We start from the raw sequence: 16,336 nt of genomic DNA on the forward strand, positions 1-16,336 counted from the left end.
AGATAAAAGTGGTCTCTGCGGTGGATTTGCGCAAGATCACTTTTATCAGCGGTGGGAGAGGGGGCCCCCTCCCGCTTACCGGTGCCATCGGCAGAGACGGAGGTGATCGGGTCCTCTCTGTGGCTGGGCATGGAGATGAGTGAGGGGAAGATGGCCCCCACATGTCTCCATGACATTGCAGGGTGGAAGCGACATTAAAACGTCACTTCCGCCCAAAACTCTTAAAGGGCCATTTTTTTTAAGTATTTGTTTCAATTACATTTTTTTTGTTTTTTTTATTGCATTTTAGTGTAAATATGGTCTTTTTGACGCCAGATGTCATATTTAGGTGGTCCTTGTCATGCTTTTTTTCTATTACAAGGGATGTTTACATTCCTTGTAATAGGAATAAAAGTGACAATTAAAAAATGTGTAAAAATATATATTTTTTAAACGCTCCACATCCTGCCGAGCTCGCTTGCAGAAGCAAACGCATATGTGAGTACCCCAAAAATAAGACCTAGCGTGATTGTCGGTGATGGCAGCAATATAAGCCCTACCTCCCAAATAAGCCCTGCCCTGTTTCCCTAAAAATAAGCTCTACCCTAAAAATAAGACCTACAAGGACTTTAACTAGAGCTTATTTGGGAGTAGGGCTTATATTGCAGCCATCACGGACAATCACGCTAGGTCTTATTTTCAGGGAAACAGGGTAGTACCCAAATATGAAAACGGTGTTCAAACCACACATGTGAGTAAAAGTTTGTCGCCATTCCACGGGCAGGTGCAATTTTGAAGCGGGACATTTGGGCATCGATTTACTCTGTGTAACATTATCTTTCACAATATAAAAAAAACTTTACTGTTGTCTTATTTTTTATTTAATAAAAGTGCACTTGGAAGACCGCTGTGCAACTACGGTGTGACAGAAAGTATTGCAACAACCGCCATTTTATTCTCTAGAGTGTTAAGAAAAAAATGTATAATGTTTGGGGTTCTAAGTAATTTTCTAGCAAAAAAAAATGTTTTAATTTGTAAACAACACATCTAAAAAAGAGTCTTGGTCCTTAAGTGGTTAAATTTGTTAAACGTACTGAGGATTTTTGTAGGATAGTTTGTACAAATATTCTTGTTTAACCACTTGCTTACTGGGCACTTAAACCCCCCTCTTGCCCAGACCAATTTTCAGCTTTCAGCGCTGATGCACTTTGAATGACAATTGCGCGGGCATACAACACTGTACCCAAATGAAATTTTTATCATTTTTTTTCCCACAAATAGAGCTTTCTTTTGGTGGTATTTAATTACAGCTGGGAGTTTTATTTCTTGCTAAACAAACAAAAAAAGATGCAAAAAAAAAAATCATGTTTAATAGTTTGTTATAAAATTTTGCAAACAGGTCATTTTTCTCCTTCATTGAAGTGCGCTGATGAGGCGGCACTGATAGGCTGCACTGGTGGGCACTGATAGGCTGCATTGGTGGGCACTGATAGGCTGCACTGGTGGGCACTGATAGGCTGACTGGTGGGCCCTGATAGGCATAGTTAAGGCGGCACTAATAGGCACAGATAAGGCGGCACCGATGGGCACAGATAAGGCGGCACTGATGGGCAAAGATGGGCACAGATAAGATGGCACGGATGGGTGGCACGTATAGGTGGCACTAAGGGGCACTGATAGGTACCACTGATAGATGGGACTGATGGGCACTGATAGGTGGCACTGATAGGTGGCTCTGATAGGTGGCACTGCTGGGCACTGATGGGCGGCACTGATGGGCACTGATGGGCACTGGTAGATGACACTGATGGGCACGGATATGTGGCACTGGGGTGCAGCACCTTTGTTGAGGCATATTGTGGGCACTGCTGGGTGGCACTGTGGGCACTGCTGGGTGGCACTGACGGGGGCACTTATTTTTTATTGAGGTGGCACTGGCAGGGGGCAGGTGGGCACTGGCAGGGCTGGCCGTGATCGGGACTGATGTCCCGATCACGGCCGCCAGTGATCGGCTCTTTTCTTTTCTCCTCGCGCTGTCAGCGCGAGGAGGAATAACAGCCGATTACCGGCTCCGTTGTATCACATGATCAGCTGTCATTGGCTGACAGCTGATCACGTGATAAGGGGTCGGGATCGACCCCTTGCTCGGATCGGTGATCAGGCGAGGCTCATAGACTCGCCGATCACAGAGCGCGCCTCGCGCGCCCCCCTCAGGGGGCGCGCAGGCCGCTCATGCACGGGACGACGTCAATAGACGTAGTCCCAGTAAAGGAGGTCCGCGCTGTAGCTGTCATTCGGTTATAGCGCGGGTCTCAAGTGGTTAAAAATCTACTAGTATATGACCAGCCTAACACTAAACTATCAAGGCAGTGCTGAACGAAAAACCAAAAGTTTGATACTGGCTAGATCACCAGGTAGATCACCAGGTTAACCTCTTGCTGACCAGCCACCATCATAATACTATGGTAGGCCGGCTCTCCTGCACAAACTGTAGGTGTACATCAGTCTGTGCAGGGAGGCTAGCATGCGCGGGAGTGTGCCAGTGGGTCCTGCGGTCTCCATGTTTGCTGGTGACCTACAAATGTGGTATACAGAGGCAGAGTAGGGAACTGCCTGTGTAAACAAGACTATTATGTGTTCTGCCTGTTCTGCTTAGTGACATGTCAGAGATCTTCTGTTCCCAGTCATCGGGAACAGCCATCTCTGTCATGTCCTAGGTAGCCCATATCCCCTCCAGTTAGAGCACACCTAGGGAACACAGTTAACCCCTTGATCGCCTCGTGGTGTTAACCTCTTCCCTGCCAGTGACATTTATACAGTAATCATTGGTTATTTTTAGCTCTGATCGCTGTATAACTGTCACTAGTCCCAAAAAGTGTCAAAAGTGTCTGAACTGTCCGCCGCAATGTCACAATCCTGCTAAAAATTGCATCGCCGCCATTACATGTAAAAAAATTAAAAATAAAAATGCCATAAATCTATTTCCTATTTTGTATATGCTATAACTTTTGTGCAAACCAATCAATATACGATTATTGTGATTTTTTTTCCAAAAATATGTAGAAGAATAGATATTGGCCTAAACTGATAAAGAAATGTGTTTAAAAAAAGTTATATATTTTTATAGCAAAAAGTAAAAAAATATTGCTTTTTTTAAAAATGGCCAGTGTATTTTTGTTCATAGCGCAAAAAATTTAAACTGCAGAGGTGATCAAATACCACCAACAAAAAACTCTATTTGTGAGGAAAATGGACATAACATTTTGTTTGGGTAAAGCATTGCATGACAGCGCAATTGTCAGTTAAAGGGACGCAGTGCCGTATCACAAAAAAGGGCCTGGTCATTAAGGGGACAAATCCTTTTGGGGCTGAAGTGGTTAAAATAAAGGAGAAAACATTTTTAAAATGTAAAAAAAAATCAATTAATTTAGTTTAATTTAAAAAAAGTAAAATTTGGAAGACAAGCTTCCTGATGAGTTTAACTACTTAAGGACCCGCCTCTGTCATTATATGTCGCTATTTTGACGTTACATACCATTGTTATGAAAGCAGCTTGCTGCCATAACCCCAGTATTTTTAAAAATGGTGGACTGTCTTCTTTCAGACAAAGTGGTCTCAGCAAGTGATTTCAATGCAAGATCACTTTAATTGGTGATGGGAGAGGGCCCCCCTACTGGCGCGCTTCAGTCATCTCCGCCACTTATCAGAGCTGTCGGTAGTGATGGAGCCGATCGGTTCCTCTTCCCTCACTGCCTGGATGCCAACTGAAGGAAAGAAGGCCTTCGCTCAGATCCATAGTATTGGAGGGCGGAAGTGACGTCAAACGTCACTTCCGAACCAATGCTCTTCAAAGGGAATTTCATTTTAAATTTTTTTTTTATTGCATTTTAGTGTAAATATGAGATCTGAAGTCTTTTTGACCCCAGATCTCATATTTAAGAGGTCCTACCATGCTTTTTTTCTATTACAAGGGATGTTTACATTCCTTGTAATAGTAATAAAAGTGACCCTTTTTTTTATTACAAGGATAGTGTCAAAATAAAAAAAGTAATATAAATAATAAAAAAAAAATTAAAGCACACTGTCCCCCCGAGCTCGCATGCAGAAGCGAATGCATACATAAGTCGCACCAGCATATGAAAACGGTGTTTTCATATGTGAGGTATCGCAGCAATCATTAGAGCGAGAGCAATAATTCTAGCCCTACAGCTTCTCTGTAAATCAGAACTGGTAACCTGTAGAAACTTTTAAATGTCATCTATGGAGATTTTTAAGGGTAAAAGTTTGTCGCCAGTCCGCGACCGGGCACAATTTTGAAGTGTGAAATGTACAGTATCAATTTATTTGGTATAACATTATCTTTCACAACTTAAAAAAAAATTTGGCTAACTTTACTGTTGTCTTATTTTTTTAAGTCAAAAAAAGTGTGTTTGTAACAAAAAGTGTGCTTGTAAGACCTCTGCGCAAATATAGTGTGAAGTATTGCAACGACCGCCATTTTATCCTCTAGGGTTTCTGGAATATAATATATATATATATGATTAGTTAGTGTAGTGCTAGGTATTAAGTAAAAAATACATGAAAGTATGATTAAACATACAATATGATTAAACTCAAACGATATGGTGCACAGAAACCAATTAGTGCAAAAACCAAACAAAAAATTATGGAACTCAAACCAATGAGTCCTACAACTGTGAAAGTCCACAACAGTGAGTAATGCAGTGAGATATTATCAAAACAGCTTGAGACCAGTTGTCTGAAGACACATCTACACCGATCTACAGATGATAAGATGGGCACTCTTACCAGTGAAGTTGGACACACGTGTCTTACGACAGTGGGTCATAAAAGCTTGGGATCACAGTCTGAAGCTGTGTGTGGATGATGACTTTGGAAAAATCCTGATGGAAGAGTCCTCGCCTCTCCGTCTTGGGACTCCAAGGAAGCTGGCACTTGTATCGCAAATGTGTCCAGAACTGGCTCTTTCTTTTTCTCCAAAGCTAATCGCACTTTTGTCAACTGTGTCACAGATTTGCCATGAACTAGTGGAGGCTCCGCTACATCTTCCCAGTCCTTTACCAGACGAGAGAGAAAGTCAGCATGTCCTCCAGGGCTATTCTCTGTATACTGTTGTGTCTGATTTGGAGGATAATACCCCACTCCAGTGACTACCACCCAAGAGTGAGGGGGGCTTTCTGACTTGGCAATAGCTTCACGGAGGATACGTGTAGTTTCAATTCTACTGGCAATAACTTCCTGTTTAAACTGTTCTGTCCACCTTCTTAGGGGATTCAGAACATTCTCTCTAGCAAGGTTAACAACTGCATCACATGGTGGTAGTCCCTTTTTGGTGACATCTACCCATGTAATCCTCTGTTCTCCAGGTTTTCGGGAGATAATGGTAACTTTATGACCTCTCTTCCTTAATAACTGCGACAGTGACTATCCAACAAACCCACTGCCACCTCTGATAAGAACCCTCATGGCGTTCATAAGACGAACACTCCGCTCACACCCTCTTCTCCAACATCCCATCCACTTTATTATGGCTGAAAGAGCGCCTCTACTTCTTTGTCTTTGTCTTGTTCGCTCAGATGGTGTCAAGCGTGTGTGGCGGCAACCAGGTGAGGAGTACAAAGACAAGTTTGTCTTCCCTGCATTCAAGCATGGTGGTGGGAGTGTCATGGTCTGGGGCAGCATGAGTGCTGCCCACAGTGAGGAGTTACAGTTCACTGAGGGAACCATGAATGCCAACATGTACTGTGACATACTGAAGCAGAGCATGATCTCCTCCCCTCAGAGACTGATCCCCTCCCTTCAGAGACTGGGCCGCAGGGGAGTATTTTAACATGATAATGACCCCAAACACACCTTGAAGATGGCCACTGTCCTGCTAAAGAAGCTGAGGGTAAAGATGATGGACTGGCCAAGCATGTCTCCAGACCTAAACCCTATTTAGCATTTGTTGGGCATCCTCAAATGGAAGGAGGAGGAGCACAAGGCCTCTAACATCCACCAGCTCATCATAGAGGAGTGGAAGAGGACTCCAGTGGCAACCTGTGAAGCTGTGGTGAACTCGAGGGTTAAGGCAGTACTGGAAAATAATGGTTGCCACACAAAATATTGACACTTTGGGCCCAATTTAGACATTTTCACTGTGTACTCACTTTTGTTGCCAGCGGTTTAGACATTGGTTGTGTGTTGAGTTATTTTGAGGGGACAGCAAATTTACACTGTTATACAAGCTGTACACTCACTACATTACATTGTACCAAAGTGTCATTTCTTCAGTGTTGTCATATGAAAAGATATAATAAAATATTTACATAAATCTGAGGGGTATACTCACTTTTGTGAGATACTGTATGAGTGGGTAAACGCCAATGCAGTTACAAGTGTGCAGGCCTACAGTATACAGCTATTTACTTGTATGAGTGGCTGTACATATCACCAGGACTCATCAGACCCGGTAAAGCCCCACAAATTTGATGCTAGAGGACTTTTGCGCATGTCTATGTGCATGAGGCCTAACTAGTATAATTATATGCACAACTTCAGCAACAGAAAGTCTCTGTAAATTACTTTAACATGCCATCAACCATGTTAAATATACATATACTGTATATGGAATCATAGGCATACTATTGTCAGACTTTGTAATTTTTAGATCACAATTTGAAAAAATCCCCAAAAATATATATCATCTGCTTCCAAAAATTCCAATATGCCAGCATTTACCTTATATTCAGCTTTAAAAAAAAATTGAAAGACAAGCTTCCTGCTGAGTTAAAAAAAAAAAACACCTTCCCATGTTATTTGTCTTACAATAACTCTGTCATTTCAGGAAAGCTCAGTGTAAACTTTGGGAGATAATCCACACTTCCGATATTTCCTATTTCCTTATGACGTTTTCAGGCTAAAAATACCAATGTTTTACTGAAAACGGTTAAAAAGCTGAACCAGTCTCAGTTGGATACATGCACAGCTTGTCTTAAACATGAAATGGAAGTGTTAATAAAAATGGACATTATCTGGCATTTATCCCTGTTAGAAGCTGCTAAAGAAGAACTGCATTCTTTTGCTTTGAAACATGAAGAAAATGTGCAGTGTATTACAGTCTTCAAAACAGTTTCCATTGCGTATATACAGAGGGGGAGAGTTACTAAAACTGAAGGCACTCAGAATTTGATGCAGCTGCGCATGGTAGCCAATCAGTTTCTATCTTTAGCTTGTTCAATTAAGGGAGTATTAAGCATTATTCTTAAAAAACAAAAACAACAAACAAAAAAACATGTTATACTTAGCTGCTCTGTACAATGGTTTTGCACAGAGCAGCCTGTTCTTCTTCTTCTCAGGTCCCCAGCAGGTGCTCCTGGCTCCTCCCCATTGACCAGTGCCAACAACAGCAAGTCGCTTGCTATGGGGGCACTAATGTGTGCTCACTCCTGAGCCCTGCTCTATGCATCCATAAGACTCATAGAGCAGCAGCTCGGCCCTGCCCCTTGCTCTCTGTGATTGACAGCAGTGGAAATCAGTGGCTCCCGCTGCTGTCTCAGCCAATGAGAAGCTAAAGCTCTCGTGCACATTGCTGGATCAAATTGGGACTCAGATGAGTACTGGGGAGGCTGATTGGTTTCTATGTACAGCTGTTCCAGATTTTGCACACTCCAGTTTTAGTAAATAATCCCCAGTGTGTAAATATTAATTTTCTTTGAAAGTACTGTTAGGAAAACCATGATGGTGAATGTCCCTCCTGTCCAGTCAGTGTCCATCTCTCATATGCAGCCACCACTTTTGTAAAGCATCCAGTCTCTGGATTATCGGTGGAAAATGGGGCTGTAAGGAAATGGAATACAGCAATTAGGTGGTGTGGCAGGGAGACAGGCAAAAGGGTCTAGTTTCATTCTCAAAGGGCCACATTGAGACTGTGGGCATCTGCTTCATGTGTCATTACTTAGAAATAAAGGTTGGCACTGGGGAGAGTTGTTAAAGCTTGAGCTAATTCAACAGGGATAAACAGCAGTACAACACCATTGTGGTTGAAGAGAAAAATTCCAAGTGCAACTTTGGGGGCTACGTTATATGACAATGAGTGACCACTGATATGTAACAAGAGAATGAGTGACAACAGATACATTATAACAGAATAAATGACCACTGATATGTTATATCTATGGTCATGGTCACTCATTATCCTGTTACATATCAGTGGTCACTCATTGTCATATAAATTAGCAGTGGTTACACATTCTCTTATAATGAGCCAGGTGTCATTCATTCTTCTGAAATCTAACAGTAGTCACTCACTAGGGTTGATTTACTAAAGGCAAACAGGCTGTTCTCTATGCAAGGGAATTTTAACTTAGCTTATTAAATCTGATGAAGATTCTCTCTCCATCTCCAATGAAGGCCCAATTAGTTGCAAGGAAAATAGATCCATATGCACTACTGATTGGACCTTGAAGAAGGTCCAGAAGGGGGCACAACCCGAAAGCTTGTCCTGAAAATTTGGATGTTCGTGTAAATAAAAAGGTATCATGGACAGTACTCAATTGTTTCTCAAGGAAATAGAAAAATGGTATTTCCTCTTGCACATAATTGGATGATGGAAGTCCCCACAATCACTGAGCTAAAGGAAAATTGCAAAGGGCAAATTCCCAAGCAAAGTGAGCAGTTGGTTTGCCTTTAATAAACCATCTGCATTTTTTTATCACTAGTCACTCATTCTCCTATAATGTATCAGCTGTTACTCATTCTTCAGTAACATATCAGTGGTCGCTGGTCATTCATTGTTTTATAACATTTCAGTAATTTCATTACATTTCACGCATTTTCCTTAGTGGACAAAAAAACATTGATACTGCTCAAGTGCCCCAATCTGTTATCCCAGCCAACTGGCCACACTGTATGCAGGTGTTGGTTAGGTTGATAATTGGCTTGTCAGATACATCCAGGGCTACGCCAAATTGAGCCTGTCTGCACACTGTCCTGGCATATGGTAAACTCCTAGGCGAGAAAAGGGTTCAGCTTGGTCTCCCATCTATTACAAAACCCTCTCTAACACATTTTGCCCAGTAAGGGCTTAATCATAAAAGCCACCTGTCATTACTCCTCTGCCTGTGTGAAGGCATCTCTTGCATCAAGCATGATGATGTCACTGTGCTCAGATTTGTTGGGTGCCTTTTGGGCTTTCTCTTCTACCTCTGATGATGTCTAATGGGGACATGATGCATCAGATGTGGAATGTCCAGTAATGTCATCATGCTTGAAAGTCTTATCAGGTACTGCTGCCTTTACACAGGCAGAGGAGTAACGACAGAGAAACTGATAGGTATTGAGGGGTTACGGCGCACAGAAAGGGTTAACTGCTGCTAAGCAGTATTAATATCCATAATCCATAAAGTCCAAAAGAAGCACCAGCTGCAGATGACCCCAGAGTATGCCAACTCTGTATGTGAAGATAAAAGGAAAGAGGGGAAGTGCACTCTAAGTGCAGCATTAAAATACAATTTATTTGCAAACGGTCAAAATCTGACAGGATAAATCGCCTAACAAATAAAGGGAACCTTGATGCTCAGCCTTCTCCTGCAGAGCCTGCCAGTGGACTCCTATCACTGTGGATGGTCCAATGGAAGCCAGGACACCAGATAGGACCCAGGAAATCTCCAGGGCCAGTGTTGAGTGCACACGTGGGTAGATGTGACATCGCAACAACTAACCTGTGCTTCCTAATTCCCCCCACCTGACAAACACAATGGCTCAGTGAGAGGGGTCCCCCCTTCAACACAGTCAGTGTTGAGAAATAGGGCAATTTTTTTCCCCTACAATCCATAGATCTCTCTAACACAACCCCAGATGGCAATAAAAAGGCAGCCCATACATTCATCATCATTTTTCATCAGCGGGTTGAACAAAAGAAAAAAAACACATTTTCCCAGAATACAATGTTCAGTTTGATGGATACTAGGCTGGTTGTACACAGATTGACTTGTGTACAACTAGGGTGCCCACACATGAATCAAAATTCAGTCGGCCCTTCATTTTTTTAATGTTTTTAGCCATGTTTATTCCATAAATCCATTTTGAATATCTTCTAGTTTTTAAACGTTTGTTTCCATTTTGTAAGACCCCTTTCACACTGGGGCATTTTTCAGGTGCTTTAGCGTTAAAAAAAGCGACTGTAAAGCGCCTGAAAGAAGCCTCATCTGCAATCCCAATGTGAAAGCCCAAGTGCTTTCACACTAACAGTTTATAACATTCATTCCCAAATCTGTAACTCCTATAGTAGTAAATGATTTTTAACCACTTGCCGCCCGCCCTATAGGCAATTGACGGTGGCAAAGTGGTTGCATAATCCTGATCGGACATCATATGACGTCCTTTAAGATTATGAGCCGCTGCGCGCCCCCGGGGGCGCGCATCGCAGCGATCGTTGTTGCGGGGTGTCAGTCTGACACCCGGCAACTACGATCTCGGTAAAGAGTCTCCAACGGAGACTCTTTACCACGTGATCAGCCGTGTCCAATCACGGCTGATCACAGTGTAAATGGGAAGAGCCGGTGATCGGCTTTTCCTCACTCGCGTCTGTCAGATGCGAGTAGAGGAGAGCCGATCGGCTGCTCCTCTGACAGGGGGGGTCTGTGCTGATCGATTATCAGCACAGCCCCCCCCGAGAATGCCCACACTGGACCACCAGGGACACCACCAGACCACCAGGGAAAAGGTAATCCTCCCTAGACCACCAGGGATGCCAGTCAGCATAATGGATGCCAATCAGTGCCCATAATGGATGCCAATCAGTGCCCACAATGGGCATTACTGATTGGCATGCATTATTGTTTGGCACTGATTGGCATCCATTAGTACAGTATAACACCAATGCCGCCTATGAGTGCCCACCTGTGCCGCCTATGAGTGCCCACCTGTGCCGCCTATGAGTGCCCACATGTGCCGCCTATCAGTGCCCACCCATGCCCATCTGTGCCGCTTATCCATGCCCATCTGTGCCGCCTATCCATGCCCATCTGTGCCGCCTATCCATGCCAATCCGTGCCAGCTATTAGTGCCAATTTGTGCCACCTATCAGTGTCCATCCGTGTCGCCCATCCGTGTCGCCCATCAGTGCCGCCTATCAGTGCTACATATCAGTGTCCATCAATGCCACCTCATCAGTGCCACTTCATTGGTGCCACATCATTGGTGCCCATCAGTGCCGCCTTATCAGTGCCCATCAGTGTAGCCCCATCAGTGCCCATCAGTGAAGGAGAAAACGTACTTATTTACAAAGTTTTGAAACTGAAACAAAAAAAAAAACATTTTTTTTTTCAAAGTTTTCGTTTTTTTCTTATTTGTAGCGCAAAAAATAAAAACCGTAGAGGTGATCAAATACCACCAAAAGAAATCTCTATTTGTGGGAAAAAAATGATAAAAATTTCATTTGGGTACAGTGTAGCATGATCGCGCAATTGTCATTCAAAGTGCGACAGCGCTGAAAGCTCAAAATTGGTCTGGGCAGGAAGGTGTTTAAGTGCCCTGTATTGAAGTGGTTAAATGGCTTTCGTTTAAAAAAAAAAAAAATAATAATATTTTATATTTTCATAGGCATTTGTAACTCCTTTTCCCAAAAATTGTGGTACAATAGAAACATCTAATATAATTCTATATAAAATATATTCAAGATCTAGTTTGATTTTCTTTAAATAATATCTTAGAATTCAGCCTCCAGAAATGTTATATTCTTAAAAATAAAGTACGGACTTCCCTCTTATGTAATCTTGATCTTTATATTAAATTAGTTTATCTGTATTATATATCCTTATACTAATGTGCAAAATTCTCCAGCAATCTATAAAGCACAAAGTATAGAGTTCATTTTACCTTTTGAGAGATTTGCAATACTAGGCTTAAATGTTATATCTAAACTAGGTTACACTTTTTACAAAAAGGTTACAGAACTGTCAGCTGTTATGCTAATTAACAAAAGAGCGAAAAGAGCAAACAAAAACTATGTAATTACTCTCCATAAACACTTCACTATTAATTATAAGCATCAAAGCTTCAAAAGTGTGAGCTTTTTGAATACCGTATATACTCGAGTATAAGCCGAGATTTTCAGCCTCTTTTTTGAGGCTGAAAGTGCCCCCCTCGGCTTATACTCGAGTCATCGCTGTCTGCCCGCTCGATCAGCGTGTCGAGCAGACAGACAGCGGCCATTCTATGATTCAAAAGCCGCGCCTCCGGCTCCGCCTTCGCCTGTGATAGGCGGAACACTGAATTTCCCAGCAGCCTGTGTTCCGCCTATCACGGGCGTCGTCTCATCCTCGTACTACGGACGAGGATGATACGACGTCCGTGATAGGCGGAACACAGCCTGCTGGGAAATTCAGTGTTCCGCCTATCACAGGCGAAGGAGGAGGCGCGGCTTTTGAATTTTACAATGGCCGCCGACGAAGAGGGCACGGGACGGAGGCAAGGCAAGGCACGGCACGGGACAGGACGGGACGGGACGGGACGAAGGCAAGGCACGACACGGGACGGAGGCTCGGGACAAAGGCTCGGGACACAGGTAGGCTGGACACACACACACACACACACACACACACACACACACACACGGATGGAGACACACACACACGGATGGATGGATGGATGGAGACACACACACACACACACACACACACAGGGATGGATGGATACACACACACACAGGGATGGATGGATGGATGGATGGATGGAGACACACACACACAGGGATGGATGGATGGATGGATGGAGACACACACACACAGGGATGGATGGATGGATGGATGGAGACACACACACACAGGGATGGATGGATGGATGGACACACACACACACAGGGATGGATGGACGGACACACAGGGATGGACGGACACACAGGGATGGACGGACACACAGGGATGGACGGACACACACACAGGGATGGACAGGCATGTCTCACCCTCGGCTTATACACGAGTCAATAAGTTTGCCAGTTTTTTTGGGGGTAAATTGGGGGCCTCGGCTTATATTCGGGTCGGCCTATACTCGAGTATATACGGTAAGTAATGAAATACAGAAGAAAAACCCTGTGCACTATCCTCAGACAATAGTCAGCTTTAAAGTTTTAAAAGAAAGTGAGATTTTCAGCAAAGTAACAAAATGCAAAAAAAAAAAAAACTAATTGTATACTGGCCTCACACAATAGTGTGGTGTTTTTATGTACTTTAAAATGTCAAGAATATTAGTTTTTTAGCTGCAAAGTTAGCAAAAAATAAAAATAAAAGCGCTGTCTTTATCGAATTAAACATTGCATATGGGGGGGCGGAGCTAGCCAAGGACCGTGATGGCCGCATGAGAACAGAGCTCTCGTCTCAACAGGGATACAGTGGCACACAGCAGCCCAAATAACCACAATCTGGACATCCAGCATTGGTGACTAAGTCCCACAGCAGCCGATCGTCATGACTAGGGATGAGCTTCAAGTTCAAGTTGAACTCATGTTTGACTCGAACATTGCCTGTTCTCCTGTTCTCCGAGCAGTAAACAACTTGGGGTGTTCGCGGCAAATTCAAAAAGCCGTGGAACACCCTGTACAAGTGTTGTGGGGGTGAGGGGATGAGGCCCTTGCCCTCATCAACATGGGTCAAGGTGCTTTGGGGGGGACCCCAAAGCATCCTCCCAATGTTGATGGCATGTGGCCTGGTACGGTTCAGGAGGGGGGGGCACTCTCTCGCCCCCCTCTTTTCCTGCGGCCTGCCAGGTTGAGTGCTTGGATAAAGGGTTCTGGTTTGGGGGGAACTCTACGCCATTTTAAAATGTTTAAGTTCCCCTTAAAATCCATACCAGACATGAAGGGTCTAGTATGGATATTTGGGGGAAACCCCACGTCATTTTTTTTTTATTTGACGTGAGGTTCCCCTTAATATCCATACCAGACCTGAAGGGCCTGGTAATTGAATTTGGGGGAACCCCACACTTTTTTTTATCAATGACTTTCAATGACTGTTATCTGTATTACGGGGAGCCGACAATTCATTATAGCCGCGAGTGCTTTTAAATGACTTTTTTTTCCTGCAGAAATGACACTTTGTGCAGGGACAGTTCTAAGCATGGGAAACATGCGCCCCTTTACAGGCATACTATAGACACCCCCCAGGTATGAAATTTAAAGGAATATTGTTTCACTTTAAGCATTATTAAAATGACTAATCCCGAAAAACCATCAGTTTTTAAAACTTTTTTTTGCATTGATACATGTCCCCTGGGGCAGGACCCAGGTCGCCAACAACTTTTTAGGACAATAATTTGCATATTAGCCTTTAAAATGAGCACTTTTGATTTTGAACGTTTGAGTTCCATAGACTTTAATAGGGTTCTAAAATTCACACAAAGTTTGGGTCTGTCCGCAGTTTCTGGTGCGAACCAAATCGGGGGGTGTTCGGCTCATCATTAGTCATGACAAAAAAATGTAGGGGGCACCAGCAGCCGCAGAGGCTAACTGATTTCTTCACACCGGAGCAGAAGCAAGATAGCACCGGCCCTCCGATTCCACCCGCAGCTAGCACAACCCAAAACGGGCAAAAAAGGAACAGTCCTTTGAAAAGGAACATACCGCCTAGCAGCCAGCACTCCCCTCAATCTACATCTGCATTGGGGAGCCCCGAAAAGGCCAGATTCAGGCTGGATGGCATGAATTCAACTCAGGAGGTGAACATGGGCCTAGACTTAGGGGATGATACCAGGGAGCTCCCTGACTCAATAGATCACTTCCCTACTAGCAATCGGCCCGTATTAGACACTACTCTCAAATATATGCTAGTGTCCCTTAGAAGCTCACTCCACAATGACATGATGGCATGTGTCAACCAGTTTGGGAAAGAAATATAGTCAGTGTCAGCAAGGGTGGATCATATGGAAACAAAGATGGGGGAATATGCCTCCAAAATACACAGCCTCATTGACACACATGACACCCAGGAAGAGGAGATGGAGGCAGTCAGGGCCAAGATTGCAGACATTGAAGATCGTTCCAGGAGGAACAATCTAAAGATAAGAGGGGTTCCTGAGTCTATTCAACAGTCAGAGCTGCACAATTATGTTGCTCAAGTGTTCACTTCCATTCTGCCTGACCTTACAGATTTAGATGTTACAATGGACAGAATCCATAGGTTACCAAAAGCCTCTTATCCCCCAGATAAAGTGCTAAGAGACATTATCCTGCATTTGCATATCTTTCATGTGAAAGAACGTCTAATGTCTGCTGTGTGCAACAAAGAACTCCTTCCAGAACAATACAAAGAATTGCAATTCTACACTGACCTATCCCAATTCACTGTACACAAAAAGAAGGAGCCTCAACACCATTTCTAAGGCTCTTAGAAACCACAAGATTACCTATAGATGGGGATTCCCAACCAAATTGATCATCACTAAGGATGGGAAAGACAATACAGTAGACTCACTCCCAAAAGGCCTAGACCTGCTTAAAACATGGCATATCATTCCTGAAGATCCCTCTCAAGAAGACATCAACCACAGCCCAAGCTGCCCTGGGGAAGTCTGGAGTCTGGTCAACTCCCAAAATGCTCACACACATCGTTAATATGCACAAGGGGCAGACCATAACCTAATTTTTTTTTGGCCCTGTTCGGAGACACTTGGCTAAGCGAGACTTTGACTTTCACTGTGCCCAAGAGACCCACTTCTACAAACAAATGATGCCCAAATGCACTCATCCCAAGTTTTCCCATGTCTTCACAGCAAACACCTCAGCCAAAAATACAGGGGTACTAACTGCCATTAAGGACACAGTTGCATTTGCAATGCATAAAGTGATAGCAGACCCAATGGGGTGCTATCTCATCCTAATATGCAATATTAACTCTACTGCCTACACGGTGGTAATATATATGCACCCAACAAGCATCGATTGCGTTTTTTACGCCAAGTTTACAAAATGGTCAATCAAGTGCAAAAGTTCTTTCTCCTGATCTGCCGTCATTTCAATTTCCCTCCTGATCCGCGGATGGACTCTACGTCCTGTTCAAATAGACATCATCACTCACTACAATCAATATTGCACACATATGAATTATATGACGCATTGAGATGCCTCCATGACACAGAAAAAGACTACTCTTTTCTCGACCAGTCACAGAATCTACATGAGGTTGGATCTCTTTCTCATGGACAAATGGCTGATACCTAAAATCATAGCTTCGAAGATCAACACCTTCACCTGGTCAGATTACACCTTGGTGACAATTTTGGTTGATGACTCACCAAATGTCAATACTATATTTGTTTGATGGTCCAACCAAAGGCTTTTCCAGGCTGATCCCTCCAAAAGTGC

General features: G+C 43.4%; 1 pseudogene; it reads right to left on the minus strand.

Moving 5' to 3' along the window:
* Positions 1-4,824: 4,824 nt before the first annotated feature.
* Positions 4,825-5,475, minus strand: LOC143984168 (epimerase family protein SDR39U1 pseudogene; annotated as a pseudogene).
* Between the last annotated feature and the right edge of the window lie 10,861 nt (positions 5,476-16,336).

The sequence above is a fragment of the Lithobates pipiens genome, unplaced genomic scaffold, assembly GCF_037356315.1.
Source record: "Lithobates pipiens isolate NorthernLeopardFrog02 unplaced genomic scaffold, aLitPip1_a1.2 Scaffold_16, whole genome shotgun sequence".
Classification (NCBI taxonomy): Eukaryota; Metazoa; Chordata; class Amphibia; order Anura; family Ranidae; genus Lithobates; species Lithobates pipiens.